Source organism: Parus major, chromosome 11, assembly GCF_001522545.3.
Source record: "Parus major isolate Abel chromosome 11, Parus_major1.1, whole genome shotgun sequence".
Taxonomy (NCBI): domain Eukaryota; kingdom Metazoa; phylum Chordata; class Aves; order Passeriformes; family Paridae; genus Parus; species Parus major.
In genome coordinates, this window is record NC_031780.1 from 9,811,241 (window position 1) to 9,826,313 (window position 15,073).

The 15,073-nt window shown below is 39.7% G+C and overlaps 1 long non-coding RNA gene across 1 annotated transcript in view; it reads left to right on the forward strand.

Annotated features, from left to right (window-relative positions):
• Positions 1-13,036, forward strand: part of LOC117244978 — a 136,622-nt gene extending 123,586 nt beyond the window's left edge. The window contains exon 5 of the long non-coding RNA XR_004499028.1: positions 5,063-13,036. This is a non-coding gene — a long non-coding RNA (uncharacterized LOC117244978). The remainder of the gene's footprint in view (positions 1-5,062) is intronic.
• The last annotated feature ends 2,037 nt before the right edge of the window (positions 13,037-15,073 follow it).

The window sequence follows — 15,073 nt, forward strand, 5'->3', positions numbered from 1 at the left end:
CAGCTTCTCAAAGTCTGGGATTACTTGGACGGTTCTCCTTGTCTTTGAAATCCAGAACTTGCTATCTGTTAATAATAGTAATAACTATATATCATATTCATGTTCATTTTGGAGGTTATCCATGTTCTTCTTGGAGTTTCAGAAGCCAGAACTGGACAGCTTTTCCTAATAATTCCTATCACTGTTATGCAGAAGTGCATTATTTCAAATGCATTTTCATCCATTATTTTTGTCTTATCATCTTTGGTGCCTCTTATTGGATTTGAACTGGATCCAGCTAACCATGCAAGGAAGACTTGCAGTATTTGACTTTGTAACAATTAATGTTCTGTTTCATAAAACCCACTTTGAGATTTACAGGTTAGGTACCTGAAGTTTTGGCCATTCTCTCTGATGATGATGAATCAGCTTCTCCAAAGCGAGTTCAGGACTTTAATCAGTATTGTGAGTGTAAGCGATCTGGATAATTGTCTAAGGTCCGGTAAGTCACATCAAGTTTCTGTCAAAATCTCAGCCAGGTAAAACAGTTTCAGTTTTGTTTTTTTCCTGTAATTTTCCCTATTTGTGAGGCCTTATGAGAAGGCTGTGGGCTATTTAAGTTACATTCTGAAGGAGAAGATAGAAGCAAGTCAATGAAGAGAACTGACAAGCGACGCAAGCAATGTGATAGAGTTGTCATGGGGAGCTCATGTTTCTCAGAAAGGTAGAAAATTTGAGTCAGGAAGTAAGGAGAAATAAATGGAAAGAAGTAGAGAGGGACTGAACTGGAAGAGGAGAAGGAGAAAAAGAGAAGCAGCAAAGCAGGCCTGCAGTGGTAAAGATGAAGAGTCATTGTACACTTGACGCTGCTGTCTACAAGTGGCTGACTGAGTCCAGCATGAAAGTGGTTTGTTTAAACAGCAAAGTGTTGTGGCTGGGCAGGTCCTGCTGAAGGAGCAGACTAAGTCTAGCACAGATACTGGAAGACAAGAAAGGTGTTTTAGCCTTTCTTCCTCTCCCATCTCTGATTGGCATTGCCCATTCTGGCACATATCCCCACTGCATGTGGTCAGGTTGCATAGCTGGGAACCAGCCTACATTTAAAACAGCTTTGTGTCTGGTCCACAGCTCATAATAACTGGGAGCCTCTTCCTAGACCCAAAATATTATCTCCACCTATTATTTTACTAGCTGCTTTGGCACTACACCCAGGAACTGCTCTTCAACCCAGTGTGGGGAAATGCAGGGAAAGGAGAATTTTGGTGGGAGCAGCACAAGCTAGAGCCCAAAGAAGGGCAATGAAGCCAGTGATGCCTTTAGAACCACAAGGCTTTTGAAGAGCACCTGAGGGTGTTTAGCCTGGAGAAAAGGAGGCTCACAGTGACTTTCTTGCTGTCTAGAACTACCTGAAAGCAGCTTGTAGCAAAGTGGGTGTCGGTCTATCCAGCCAGGTAACAAGTGACAGGATAAGAGAAAATGGCCTCAAGTTGTGCCAAAGGAGGTTTAGATTGGAGATGAGACAGAGCAGTTGTCCACCATTGGAACAGGCTGCCCAGGGAAGTGGTGGAGTCACCATCCCTGGAGGTTTAAATATGGGTAGGTGTGGCATGGGGACATGAGTTAGTGATGGACTTGGCAGTGCTGCCAGTGCTGGGCCTTTGCCAAGCCAGATACTTCTATAAGGAATGTCCTCTGGCTTACTGAAGGTCCTTGCTACGTCTGCCATGCCTTTTTTAATAATTATAATGTTAAAAAATTGCCTGGTAATTCCTTTTGATTACAAAAGCAATTAGGGTGAAAGGGAACATGATTCACTGTATGTGCTGTTGGGGGAGGAGAGCTACAGGAAGACAAACATCCAGCCCCTCAGAGGAAATGTGTGGCAAATCCAAAAACTTAACACAAGTCCTACGTCCCCTGTTGCTGCTTTAGCCACAAGAATCTACAGAGAGACTCTAAAGACATAGTGATAGATGTTTATTTTAAATTCCAAAGAATCTGTCATTGGGAGAGCTTATTGTCCTTGGCAAATATTTAGGGATCCTAAATACTCCTTAGGAATTTCTGGCCTAAGGGAAACTCAGTTCTGTAAATTCAGTGTCCTAATCATGTATTCTTAATTTATTTTTTTTTTTTTTTTGCACACCAGAAGTCTTACAAATACATGACTGTGTGAAGCCCTTTAGATTTGTGTGTCTGATCCTAGTAGCTGACTGCACTAGTTAGGTGTGCATTACTGCACTCCGAAAGTGCAGACAAAATCATCTCCACTCCTTTTTCAGACCCTACATGGAAAGCCACTAATTTTGTAACATTGTCCAGTTTCCTTCAAAAGAAATCAGTGAGATTAGAATCTGTACAAGCAAATGACTCTCCCCTTGCTATACAGTGTTATAAGTCAACAGTAATTTAAAAAAATTAAACTTTCTTGCATTTAGTATGCCTTATCAAACTATCAAAATGTAAATGACAGAAAAGTCTGGAATTTGGATCTGAGCTTGCCTTTATAAATGGGATAAATCTGCTCTTCCTAGAGACAGCTCTGTTCTGTTCATGTTCCAGTTGAACTGAGCTGTTACTGTCCTCTACTTTGAGTTGGTGAGTCTTCATTTGGAATAGTGAGTCCACTCCTTTTCTGTCTCCTCATCTCATTCCTGTTCAGGAGTGGGATGAAGAATGTGGAGAAATTGTAGAGGACTGTAATGATGGTCCAGGGCCTGAAATACTCAACCTGCAAGAAAGAACTGAGGAAGCTGGTCTTGTTTATTAGTGCTGGCACAAACCATACAAGGGGTAACAGCTGAAAACAGCAGGAAATAGGAGGCTCTGGTTGGAAATTAATTTGTCTAGAACAGTAGTTCAAGAGGGGGAAAAAGCTATGGCCAACTTGGTTGAGTGAGAGGTTGGACTTGAGACCTCCAGAGGTCTCTTCCACCTAAAATTTCTTTGATTCTGTTACAGGGCATGAATATTCAGTTCATTGACTGTTTTTTCTAATTTATATTCTGAGTTTTTAGCGTGATTTTGCTCAAGGCCAGATTCCACTGCTTCTGTGTTAAGAAGTAATTTTAATCCCTTGTAATCAATATGACTATTTTTGGCACAAAGTTCTGGATTACAAAATCCACAGATATCTGTATTGCAAATCCTAAAGGGGATTGGTTTCTTTCTTTCTTTCTTTCTTTCTTTCTCTTTTTTTTTTTTTTGTCTTTTTGTAAAACACCGAACTTGCTTAATGAATAAGCAATGAATGCAGCAAATAAGAAAATTACTGAAGTTGAAGAAGTTGATGGAACTTGATTACATTTCATCTTTTAAAATTCATATACTTCTTGCTTTTCTTTGAATACATTGTATATTTCTCTGAGGAAGTGATGGTTGTCTGTATGCAATTTATCTTCTCTTAACCCATTCTTGTGACCTTTTACTTAAGTAACCTGATTGAAATCTCACTTTGTTAACTTTAATTGACATTGAAAGAAAATTTACTTTTTCAGAAGCCAGGCAGATCAATATGAATTTGCACTCTGCTAATTTTGCTTCCTGGACTTGTCTTGAAAACTGTAAGAACGTGATGGAAAACACTGAGCCCCTGTTGTTACTCTACATTTGTTGTGTTAGTGGGTTAACCCAAAACATTTCAAATTGAACTGCAAAATGATAGTGCAGCCATTAGAGATGAAAGAAGCCCTTTAAAATACTTCACTCTTTACTGAAGAGAAGTATGCACTCCTTTTGTGCTTGATGCAGAATTAGAAGTTTGGACTGTGATTATTACTTCAGACATTTTAGGCTGTCCAATAAAGTCATTGATCTAATTAAACCAGAGGGTAAATTACAGCTTTCAGCACCTAGATCTCCCAATATATAAGGTGGTGTTAAGTGCACCTTCAAAAGCAGAAATAAATAAGTTAATAGCAAATCTAAAGGGATCGGTTCTATCATGGTTCAATTAGACAGTAGAAATTATGGCCAGAAAGAGCACCATGTCCTTAAAAGTAGCAAGGTCCATTTTTTTTCCTAAAGGATAACATTTGGCTAAATAGTGTGGTCTGACATTAGGTTTCATTAGGTGTAAATGACATTGCAGAGCCCCAGGCTTTAAAGTGGCTTGAAGAGGTACAGGAAGGGTATTTTTCTTTCACCTGTCACCACTTATTTTCCTGAGCTACTGGCCAGTAGCCTGGCATTTTCAGCTAATGGGAATTAAATAATACAGCTGTAATACAAATGTTGTTTGTTGTTGCTTGATCTTATGTGGCAGTCATTAAAGTTTAAATAAAAATCTGGAAAAAGAGGCACATAATGGTTAAGGACCCTCAGCTAACTTTGGATTTTTATGGCCTTCTCATTATAGCTATTATACACTAACACAACCACTAATGAAAGGCTTGGAAACTTTGCGTGGGATGAGGCTCATTTCAGGCAGGAGGAGGAAGTGACCGTCTGCTCGGAAATAGCTCTGTGTGCCAACCCCGCACAGACCCCGCCTGTGTGTCTGCTTACTTTTCTAAATTAATTTACAGCAAGATTCATCTCGGCTCCGTGCTGGGCTGCTGAAGAGGCCACCCTTGTTCCCAGAGGGAAGCCCAGCCAGGCCTCAGGGACTCATCCCCCTCCTAGCACATCCCAGCTCTCCAGAGCACTCACCTCTCTGCCAGGGCAGGGCTTGGGTATTGCTAATGCCAGAGGCTCCTGGAGTCCCTGGTTAAATCCTTACTAGCAAGAGGTGCTGTTTTTATGGTAATGTGTTCTCGATTACAGCATTGATATAATTTCTGTGTTAGTTTTTAGTATTTCTTTCCTGCAAAAAAAATTTGCTCAGTCTAATACCTTTCGATTCTCATAGTTCAATTTATTTGCTCACTTTATGAAAATTGTACATCCTAGAGATAACAATTGTTGCTATTCCTGGTGAGAAATTTTCTGTGCTCCCAAAAGAAAGCAATTTCAATTCTAGCGAGAAATTGTACAACTTGCTTCTGACTGCAGTGATAGTAAAATAAATCTCAGAGTTAAGGGGAGGATTTTTAGTATCTCTTTCTGGGCACCTTTTTATTTTTTTTTATTTTTTGCACCCCAGGATGCTGTCTGAGGCTTACACTGCTGCCTTCTACAGGTCTGCAAGGAGCCACACCGCTTCTTTGTGCCTCCATCTTCCCATCTGTCAGAGAAGCATTGCAATGCCTACCTCCCCAGTTAAGTACTTTGAAGATTATTGATGTTGCAGCAAAGCTTTTATATGAGCATTTGATTCTAATATTTCTTCCTTCCACAGTATGTTTTATTCAGGCCAAACTCCTTCCCACTCTCCTTACAGCTAATGGAGCAGAGAATCTTTTATCGCGGCCGTTCCCTATTGCGGTCTGAGAGGTCTGTTTTGATATGTCAGCACAAGGAACTTTTCTTTTTATAATTACAGATTTTGTCAACCATTTTGACTACTAATCGAGCTGCAGTATGGATTACTGCCTTATTAGTAACACAAGCAGTTCTCCAAAACACACAGCCTGAGGCAGAGCCTCATTATGGAAGACTTCAGGCCAGTTTATTTAGCAAAGTTGTAAAGAACTGGAAATGAGATCTTACACTGGGAAATACTGAGTAACCTTAAGTGTAGGCATAAAGCCCTGCTCCCCTTAGAGACACACCCTATCCATAGGTGTTTTGCTGTCCATGTAACTGGTTATGTGCTAGGAGAGAATCCACTAGCTGCTGTCAAACCAGTGAACAAGGCGGCCCCAGGGTCAGCCAGAGTGTTTAGGAAAAGAACTGTGAGGTATTTCTCCTCAAACCTGCCTTCTGAGGAAGACACTTGCCTCAAGAGGAAAGAGAAAAGTGGTCAGTGACATAATTTGAATGCAAAATTAAAGACTACTGCTGAACATTAAAATATTTCTTCTAGTTCCCCAGGGATTTTGCATGGAATTCACTGTGCTCAGTGTGAATGGCAGAGGGACTATATTTATACTTGGTAAATTGGCTGGATGGGCTCCTGGGATTTGAATTGTTTAACACAGAAAGCTCTTGATTTGAGGATATTTTGTAGCGTCCAGTGGCAAGATCCACCCACAACCCCTCAAGGGATGCATACAAAAGGATATGTCTAATTTTGCATCATGAGTAGCTGGAGAAGAATACAGGCCAGGTGTGCAAACTGCATGATTTAAAGAGAAAGAAAAAAAATTATGACATATAAATTAAAAGTATCAGAATGAAGGTCTTTTCTTAGAAGCATACAGAATTGGACTCAATAGTGGTACTCAAAATTGGTACTTCCTTCCTGCCTTCCTGGAGTAATTCTGTTCAGGCCACTGAAACTTTTTTGAATTATCTTGGTTTTAGTAAAGATTTTCAGAGGAAAAAAATTGGATGCCACTTCCACCCTTCCAAATGAAATACTATGATTTCTTCGGAATTACTTTAATCAATGTCATTTTTTAATTTTCATTTTTATATTAATGTTACCTAAAATGTTTTTTAAAGTACCTCTGTTTTTTAAATGCAAGTATTAATTTATTACATATATAATTAAGGCAGAAGATTAAATATTTTTCTATATCTAAAATATTTATATATTTACTGCAAATGCTTCATATTTATTCAAATAGAATTAGAAACCTTTTGATTCTTCTCTGCCCAGAACTGGCATAACTGGCACAGCTTTGGCCCTGATCACTAGTGTGTCAGTTTGATTCCCCAAATTTAGTAGCCTTCAAATTGCATCAATAGCAGCACAGCATAGCTATATTTCAGACTTTCTAGGTGCCAGGAGGAAGCACATGTACCTTTAAATGTCTTGCTCTGAATTTAGCCAAAAAAGAATCTTATTTTTGCATATTTATTTAAGTACCTGGGCAGGTCTTTTTTTTATTTTTTTTTTTATTTTTTTATGAAAATGTTGCCTGTAACTAAGGCAAAAACAAACATTAAGCCACTTTGTTGTTTGTCTACTTTAAATGAAAATGTTGCATTGGTATAAAATCACTCTTGAAGTATTTTTTTATCTTGTTTCCAAGCAGAAATACTTCAAAAGCACATTTTCATCCACTAAAGTAAACGTTCTCAAAATGAAGGACTTTTAAATGTGAATGGTAGCAGGTAAAGGAAACAACCCTATTAAAAGAACTAATGAGAACACAGGAACAGTCTCGTTCTCTTAGACTCATCATTTGCTGTCAAGCTCAGCTGAGTTTTGAATGTCTGAAAATGCAAGTGGCAGAGGGCTGTGGGCTGGGAGGAGAATTCAGAGGGGTCAGCTTCAGTTGCCTCAAAGGATCCAGGACAGCTTTCTTCAAACTCAAATCCATCAAGGCTGTCCCATAGCTGGCTTCTGAGCAGAGAGGCAAGTGTCTCTAATGATGGTATGAAAACTAGGACCAGCCTGTTTGTCTTTGGAGCAAGGACCAAAAGGAATAAAGAAGGGGAAGGAGAGTGATGGAATGGGTTTACAGTCTGTGTTCTGTCTTTAATAATTAAGGTTCCCTTTAAAAAGAGCCTTTTTTTTGCTTCTTTGCCTTCATTGCTGTCACTATTGGCTTTTAGTTCACAGTTTTATGGTCATGGTGTTGTTTCTCCTTCCTATAAGGGTGCCAGGCTGTCCAGAGCAGTATCTTGTTTTCAGCCTTGTACAGCAGTCAATCCCCAGGAAGAGGCTAAGGTGCAGGACACAGACACAGCAGTGCTCCTCCTGACATGTTCTGTGGGTTTCACATAACAGTGGTTAGTGATCATCCGCTGATGGACCTTTATCCTGCATGGATTTGTCTAATCCTACTTTGAACCTGTTAATACTCCTGGCCTCTACAATACCCTCAGGCAACAAGTCTTGCATGCTAATTGGATATGGTGCAGTGTTTGAACTGTGAAGAGGTATGTGAAGTGGGTCCAGCCTGTCTTTGGGAGAGAGATGGCATGATTCATCTTTGAAACTGGAGGGCTGGAGCTTAATAGGAGAAATGAGGCATATTTTGAGTTGCAACCCTGAGCAAATAATGAGGTGTAACACTAAGAAATCCTGAGTTGGAAATATATGGAGTCTCAGAGGACACACATTTTCTAACGTGAACTTTTTATGCATCAAGGCAGTTCAATCACCAGACTAAGTGGGAAAATTTTTGTGATTAATGTTGGTCTTCACAAGGGGGGAAACTCTGCAATACAGGTGGGGAATACTGCATGTTTTGTGCTTCCATATTTACCAACATACTGGCATCAGACAGAGTAAATGTTTGTGGGGGGGGCTTGGCTGCTCTTGGGAGATGACGAGGATCAAGCAGCCATTTTTAATTGCTCCAGCTTTCTTTTCAAATTTACTGTTTCATGTGTCATTTGTGACTTCCTCAGACTATCCCAAGGAAGCAGGAAAAAGATGTCTTGTTTCATTCTGTATCTAGGGTTATGGATATTTCTGTTTCTTGATGCTGTTTGACCATCAGCTAAGGTGCAGAGTGAGAGAGCTTTTTGTTAGAGTTTCATAACAAAGTGAGAACAAAGTCTGGCAGCACCCAGCTCTGTTATCTAGGGAATCTTGTTCCTTATTTGATTATAGAAGAGGTTCAGATTTCTGTTCATAAGTTTTTCATTTAGTGACACTCATTCCTCCCTATGAACCTCTACAGGGCTTGTAACTTCTGCATCTGAGCACCATTTTATCCCAGAGTGGTGGGGGACATATCAGTGCTATTCCAAAGAAAAACTCTGAATTAGGATTTCAGCATTGGTACTGAGTAGAGGCTCTCTGTGTCTGTATAGGTGCTGCGCAGACCTTGCAGACAGAGAAAATCTGGGTTTCCCAAACACAGGGAAATCCAGCTGAGACAGAGGGATCTAAATCCTGCACAAAAGGGGTTTACCCCCTCTTGCCATGCTCTCATCTACAGCCAAAGGCAGTGGCAGGATGGTGGGCTGCACATTGGTCACAAGCCCTACACAGTGCAGAGTCTTGTGGAGGTACCAGTGCCAGTTCTGAATCTGCAGTGGCCAGAAGTAACAGGTTCACATTAAAACTTGAGCAAAAACACTGAGACAGTGGTACATCTACGTCTGTCATGTTGACATGAAGCTGCTTTTAGTAATGCTGAGCAGGAAGAGGATGGCTTTTTGGCCCCTATCAGTGACTAAAATGTGAGCTACTTTTGTCCCTTGGTCATTTTAGCTGTGGAGAACCCAATTTTAGCACAGTGGAGGTTATATATACGTATAAACACACACACACGTATGTATATATACACATTCAAGCTAAAATTTTAAATCATTGAAAAACCTCAAAGTCTTGAATTAGAAGAGAGGTCAGGGGAAAGTTCATGAACCCCAGCTGGCACAACAAACACAAGCAGCAGCTGATTCACCTCTCCCGATCCTGTCAGCATGGTGTGGCTCAGCAGGACCTCCAGCATAACCACAATCACAGGCTTCTCTTCATGGAGCTTCATCTCACACACATCCTTGCTGCGTAGTGTCTAGGGCCAGGCAGTCTAACCCTGGCAGAGATGGCATGTTTTACTCAATAGAGTACTTTGCAATTTAAAGTATTTTAAATTGTGGCTTATTAGCAGCAGTTCCTCCCTGAGTAGTGTGTAATGCAGCTGCATTTAGTGCCATTCCTGTAGCACAGCTACAGACACATGGCTTGGCCCAGCCTGTAGGATGCCAAAGCAATTTTTTCATGGGATAAATAAGGGAGCTATGATTTTCTACATCTGTGAGTACGTAAATATTTCTTAAAGTTTGGCTCAGATGACTGCTCATCAACTAGAGGATACCAAACTCAGCATATTTATGATACTATGATTTGTTTTACCAAGAGACAGAATCAAGTTGTGCTTTTCTTATAACATGAATAATTCTGAGGTTATTTTTATCTCATGGAATTAAGTAGACTATGGCCTTTAAATTTAGTTTTTCTTTATTCTTCTGAACCTTAGTACCCTTGTATGTTAAAAAATCAGGGAAGTGTTATGGCAACTACGTTTTCTATAGAGATTACAGAGCATCCCTTTACAAAGTCCAGCATTACAACCATCGTGGTAGATGTGTAAAAAGCGAGGCCCATGGAGTTGAAATTACCTTCCTAATTTTGCACAGTGCACTGCTGAAAAAGATGGGGCTGAACAAAATTCTGGATAGACCTAACCTTATGCCAGGGGCTGCCATTATTCCTTCACCAGACAGATGCTGCTGTCATCTCTGCCTTTGGATGCCTCTGGTTTTATAAGATGTGCCAGTGGAGGGACAGTAGCAAAACCAGAGCAGACTCAGAGAACAGGATGAGATTAGAGCATGTTTGAGAGTAATGTTGGTAATATTGGTCAAGCTTGAGAATAGAAGGGGTTTGAGCAGAATTCACAGTTTCAAATCTCATGGCTGCATTTGTTGCCAGCAAGTATGTTGTAAAGTTGTTTTTTCTTCTGGAGACTTGCAGAACTCCTTTAGCCTGGCCCTGGTAAGATTAATGTGGTATCCTTTCAAATACCTTGAACAAAACAAATGCCAATTTTCTATTGCCTATTTTTAGGCTTCCAGCTGGGCCTAAGAATTGAAAAGTTATTAAAGAAAGCCAAGATCTGAGCAAATGTGCTTGTTATAAATTGTAATATAAACCACTTATAAGCATAGGTTTTATCATCCTAGAGTTATTTCTTAATTTAAATGTTTCATGTGCATATCTTGGAGATGGGGATGTATTTGGGTGAGGAACGTGATTATAAAAGTTATTTCTTTGTATGCCAGACTGTGAATATTCCAGATTGTAAAAATAAAAGTATTACACATATGTGAAATACCTGACAAACTTCTTTGACAAACCAGATGTTAGGCCATCTAATACTTATTTTAAAGATACAAATACAAATGAAAAAATACACGCAAGCTTCTTCTGTTGCGATGATAATGTTATTGCTGTAACGTTAATTTGTTTTGCTTTTCATGTCTTCTGCAGCAAGGGCAGTGAGAATATTTGAGTCTGGTTCCCATTTGTTTTGCTTGGAATGTGTAGGACTGTCTTGAATATCTTCCATCATTATTTGGACGGTACATGTGCAATAGCTCTCTTAATGTAGGGCATGGAGACATACTGTAGGTATACAGCGTAATTAACTGCAAAGCTATTTGGGAGCAGCTGTTCCCTATTGTTGTTGCTTAATGTTGTGCAGCACAACAAAGCCTTAAGGCAGCACTTGTTAGTATTTATGGAAACCCATTAGCCAGTCTGTGAATGAGCCTGCAAAAGAAGAGGAAATTCTGATAATAATAAACAGGGGTTCTTGTTAAAGCAGGAGAACTCCAGCCATCCCTATCACTCAGTGCTGGTAAAGGTTCTTGTCCCTTTGATTCGTACCACAGACCAGATCCAAACCCTTTCTCTGAATCAGCAATTGAAAATTCAAATGAGTGAAGTCCTTTCCAAGGTAATGCTTTTCTCTTCCCATCCCACTGCATTTTTTAAAAGAAATCAGAAACCTTTCCTACTACAATCTAGTTTTGGTGCCAGGATGTACATAGGAAATACTATTTCCTGCCTGTGCTGGCAAGATCAGTTATTAAACCACTTCCTCCAAGAGCCAAACTTCTTTGAAGAAGAAATAAAGTTCAAAGCCTTTTTAAGAGACCATTTGTTCTTCTTATGTGCCTAACCTGAATGTTACATTGTGTGCCATTTAAATAAAAAAACCTTAATCTCTTGAAGATGGACTAGCTGTTGTTCTAGGTCACCAGTTTGGGAGAAGCAGACGTGGGTTACAACTGCATTTTTAGGAAGCTGCTGTCTGAAACTGAGAGATTTTACTGCATTGAGCAGCTGCAGAGCCATGGAACAGCTTCTTACAGGACAGCAGTGGCTCTGGGCTGCTGGCAGAGACAAGGAGGCTTGTGCTGTCATGTGTGTTTATTTGGATGTTAGGTAGCTCAGAGTCCAAAGGTAAGGCAGATACCTCAGACTACTTTATTCCTTCTGTCAAAGTCACTTATTTTAACTGGAATTTCAAGTTTAGGGTTTAACTGACTGTCGAGGTGGAAGGTACCCATGCTGTGGGGAGTAAAAATGATGCTGTGTGACTGGTGGTCAGTCAAACACAATGAGGAGAACTCGGACAGTAATCATCAACCAGTCTAAGGACAAAAAATTACTCCAAAGCAAAAATATTTTCAGAAATAATTCACTGTCACTGCTTGTGCTCCAGCTTTGCCTTAAACAGTACAGAGACAATTAGTTGGGAAAAAAAGCTTCCAGAAAAAAGTTCTGCACTCTGAATCTGATAAAAAAAAAGAAAAAAAAAGGGAGGTTTGCCAAGTGTTGTAGGCATTTTCTAACCTTGGAGCATGTTAGCAGTAAGGTACATTTGTGAGGAACAGCAGCAGTGAAATGTTTATTATTGTGTGCCTCCATCCTTTTTGTGAGTATCATTCTGTGAGGACGGGGCTGCTTTTTATCTGATCTGTGCTGCCAAGGCAGATAAGAGAGGTTTATGTGATGTCAGATCTGAAACCAAGGAACCTGTAGACAGGTTCTGAGTAGTGATGCCTCTGGCAACTGGTTTCAAGGCAGAGCTTATGTAGAGTGCCTGAGGTTTTAATAAGCGTATAGATGTCTGAGCAGCACATAAAGAGCATGGGAGGTGACAGGCTGACCCAGTCACTTTCATTAATTGGGATCAAGTTACCTTTTTACATCTGGGCAGAACACTGTACTGGAGATTTAGGAAGTGAACAATAAGTTGCCATTGTCTCTGTGCGCTGGGTTCTTGAAAACTGGTAAATTGGGACATGGAAAGTAAGTTCACAGTAATAGGGGATGTTCATGGCTGAGAGAGCACCACACTGCATAAATCATGCCTGCAAAAGTGCAAACATAAATCATTGAGATCTTTGTAACATGGGGTTGTCAAAGGCTACTGTTCACATGTGAGCTCTACACACACTGAATCAAATACTCTGTCATAGTCCTCAATGGGTTTTGTTTTATGCTGGTCAGAGTTAGGCCTAAATCTTCAGGTGGCTCACTCGAGTACTCCATGAGTGAATGAGAGCTACATAGGTGTGCACAGAATTATTAAATCAATTGTAAGGATACTGAGTTCATTTTATTAGTATTAAAAATAAAAATACATGACATAGCAGAAAGTCTGTCTCCTGGCTGCTTAATTCTGAGAAGTCAAATTAAGACCAAAGAGAATTATTTGTCTTTTTTATTTAAGGTAAAAATGTGAAAATTTCCCTTATTTCACTTCCATAACTTAGGACCTGCAGCACAGAAAGGACTGATTAAATGCGCTCTAAAAATATCCATCTGTCCTCAGTGTGGAAAATTTTCTTATAGTGATCTTCCAAGACATTTCTAGAATTGAAGATGGACTGATTGATTCAAGAAGAGAAAACCAGGTTTCTTTTTTTAGAGTCTGAAAACTTTACATTTGGAAAAAAATTAGTTATTTCATTTTGATACAAAATCAAATTGCAGATCCCTGCAAAAATATTTTGAGAAGTGTTGTTTTCTGGACAGCTTTCCATAATATTCTTAATTATGTTTTTATTAAGGCTGAATTGATTTTAACCTATTTTTTTTGGTTTTTGACTCTTTGGGGTATATTTTGGTCATTTTTTATGGTTTTGCATAAGTGTAATGCTAGAAGCCTAAATGAAAACAGAGTTTCTCCTCTGGTCTCAAACATGTGAGGAGTTGGGGGCTAAATAAAAGCATTCAGTGTTGTAAGAGCTGAAACAGAATTTTGACAATTGGAAGCACTGGGTCTAGTACAAGTCTTCCATCTTAGTTACAGAGAGTGGAATTGATGATCACTGTCAGAACAGGACTTTTGTTAATGTAGACTTGGTCATGCAAAGCTGAATCCAGGCAGGGCAACAGCCTGAGGTCCAGGAGTGCATGAGATTTGCTTCTGGGGGTGATGCAGTTCTTGGCAGAGGGTTCTGCGGGGTTTGGTCAATTCAACCTAAAACATATTAGCATTGTCCCTGTGAAATATATAGTGAGGTATCATGAGTGAATATACATATCTATTAGAAAGGTTGGTACATTGTCCCATGCATAAATTGTGGGTCAGACAATGAGCAGCCCAACATCAGCATGAGGAAGAAATCTGCTTTCTACCCCATTTGTCCTTGGCAGCAGTGGCTGGTACCTGTGCTGCCCTGCTGGGAGTATTCAGAGTGTGGGAATCCTCTGACCTGGGGCACTGAGAAGCCCTGGCTGCTGATTCTCTGCCTGGCAGCTCGGTCCCTGCACTGCAGCATTCCCCAAGAATATTTGCTTCATCTGCTCTCAGCTGATTGGAAAAGCCTGCTCATTCCCTCTGCGGTGGGAATTTGAATCTTGCCAGATTGGTGAGCGCTGGCTGGTGAAGATCTGGCTGTTCATCAAGTCCAGCCTCCTTCAGAATTCCTGGGTTAAGTACATCACTGCTGCATTATCTTACTCTGAACAATATGTCAAACCTCCATATTTCATACAACTGGCATCTTCCCATGAAACTCTTTTTTGAAATTATAGACCAGATTAATTTTTTTATTATTATTATAAGAGAGAATTTGGGGGAAATTTTCATCTAGCATGCTTGTTTTCAGGCATTTCATTCTAAAATGTTCATATCTACTCATTTTATTCAAGTTAATCCAATATGGGTTAAAACTAATGAAACGCAGACTTCATTAAATTCCACTGTTATATTTTAAAGTTCAATATAAGTATACTTACTTTTTGTTGCTAGTTAATATTTTTTTATTGATGCAGATCTTGGAGGCTCTGCTTGGGAATGGGAGGCCATTGTTAAAGTAGCAAAGAACAGAAACAGAAAAAGCTGTCCTTGTCTAGTGACTTTCTGAAATTTGCACAACCCTGTATCTGAGCACAGATATAAGTTTCTGTCCCATGTCTCTGTATTGTACTCCAATGAAAGAAGTTACCAACCCACACTCCTTGAGAATCTCAGACCTCTTTCAAAATGAGAATGGCTCTGTCATCTCTGCTATTCTGGGTTTGTATTTTTTGTAAAGGGAATAAATCTTGTACTTCAGCAACAGAAAGAACTTCCTGTGAAAGATGGTTTCTTTTATCACTTTTATTTTGTACTGATTGAACAAA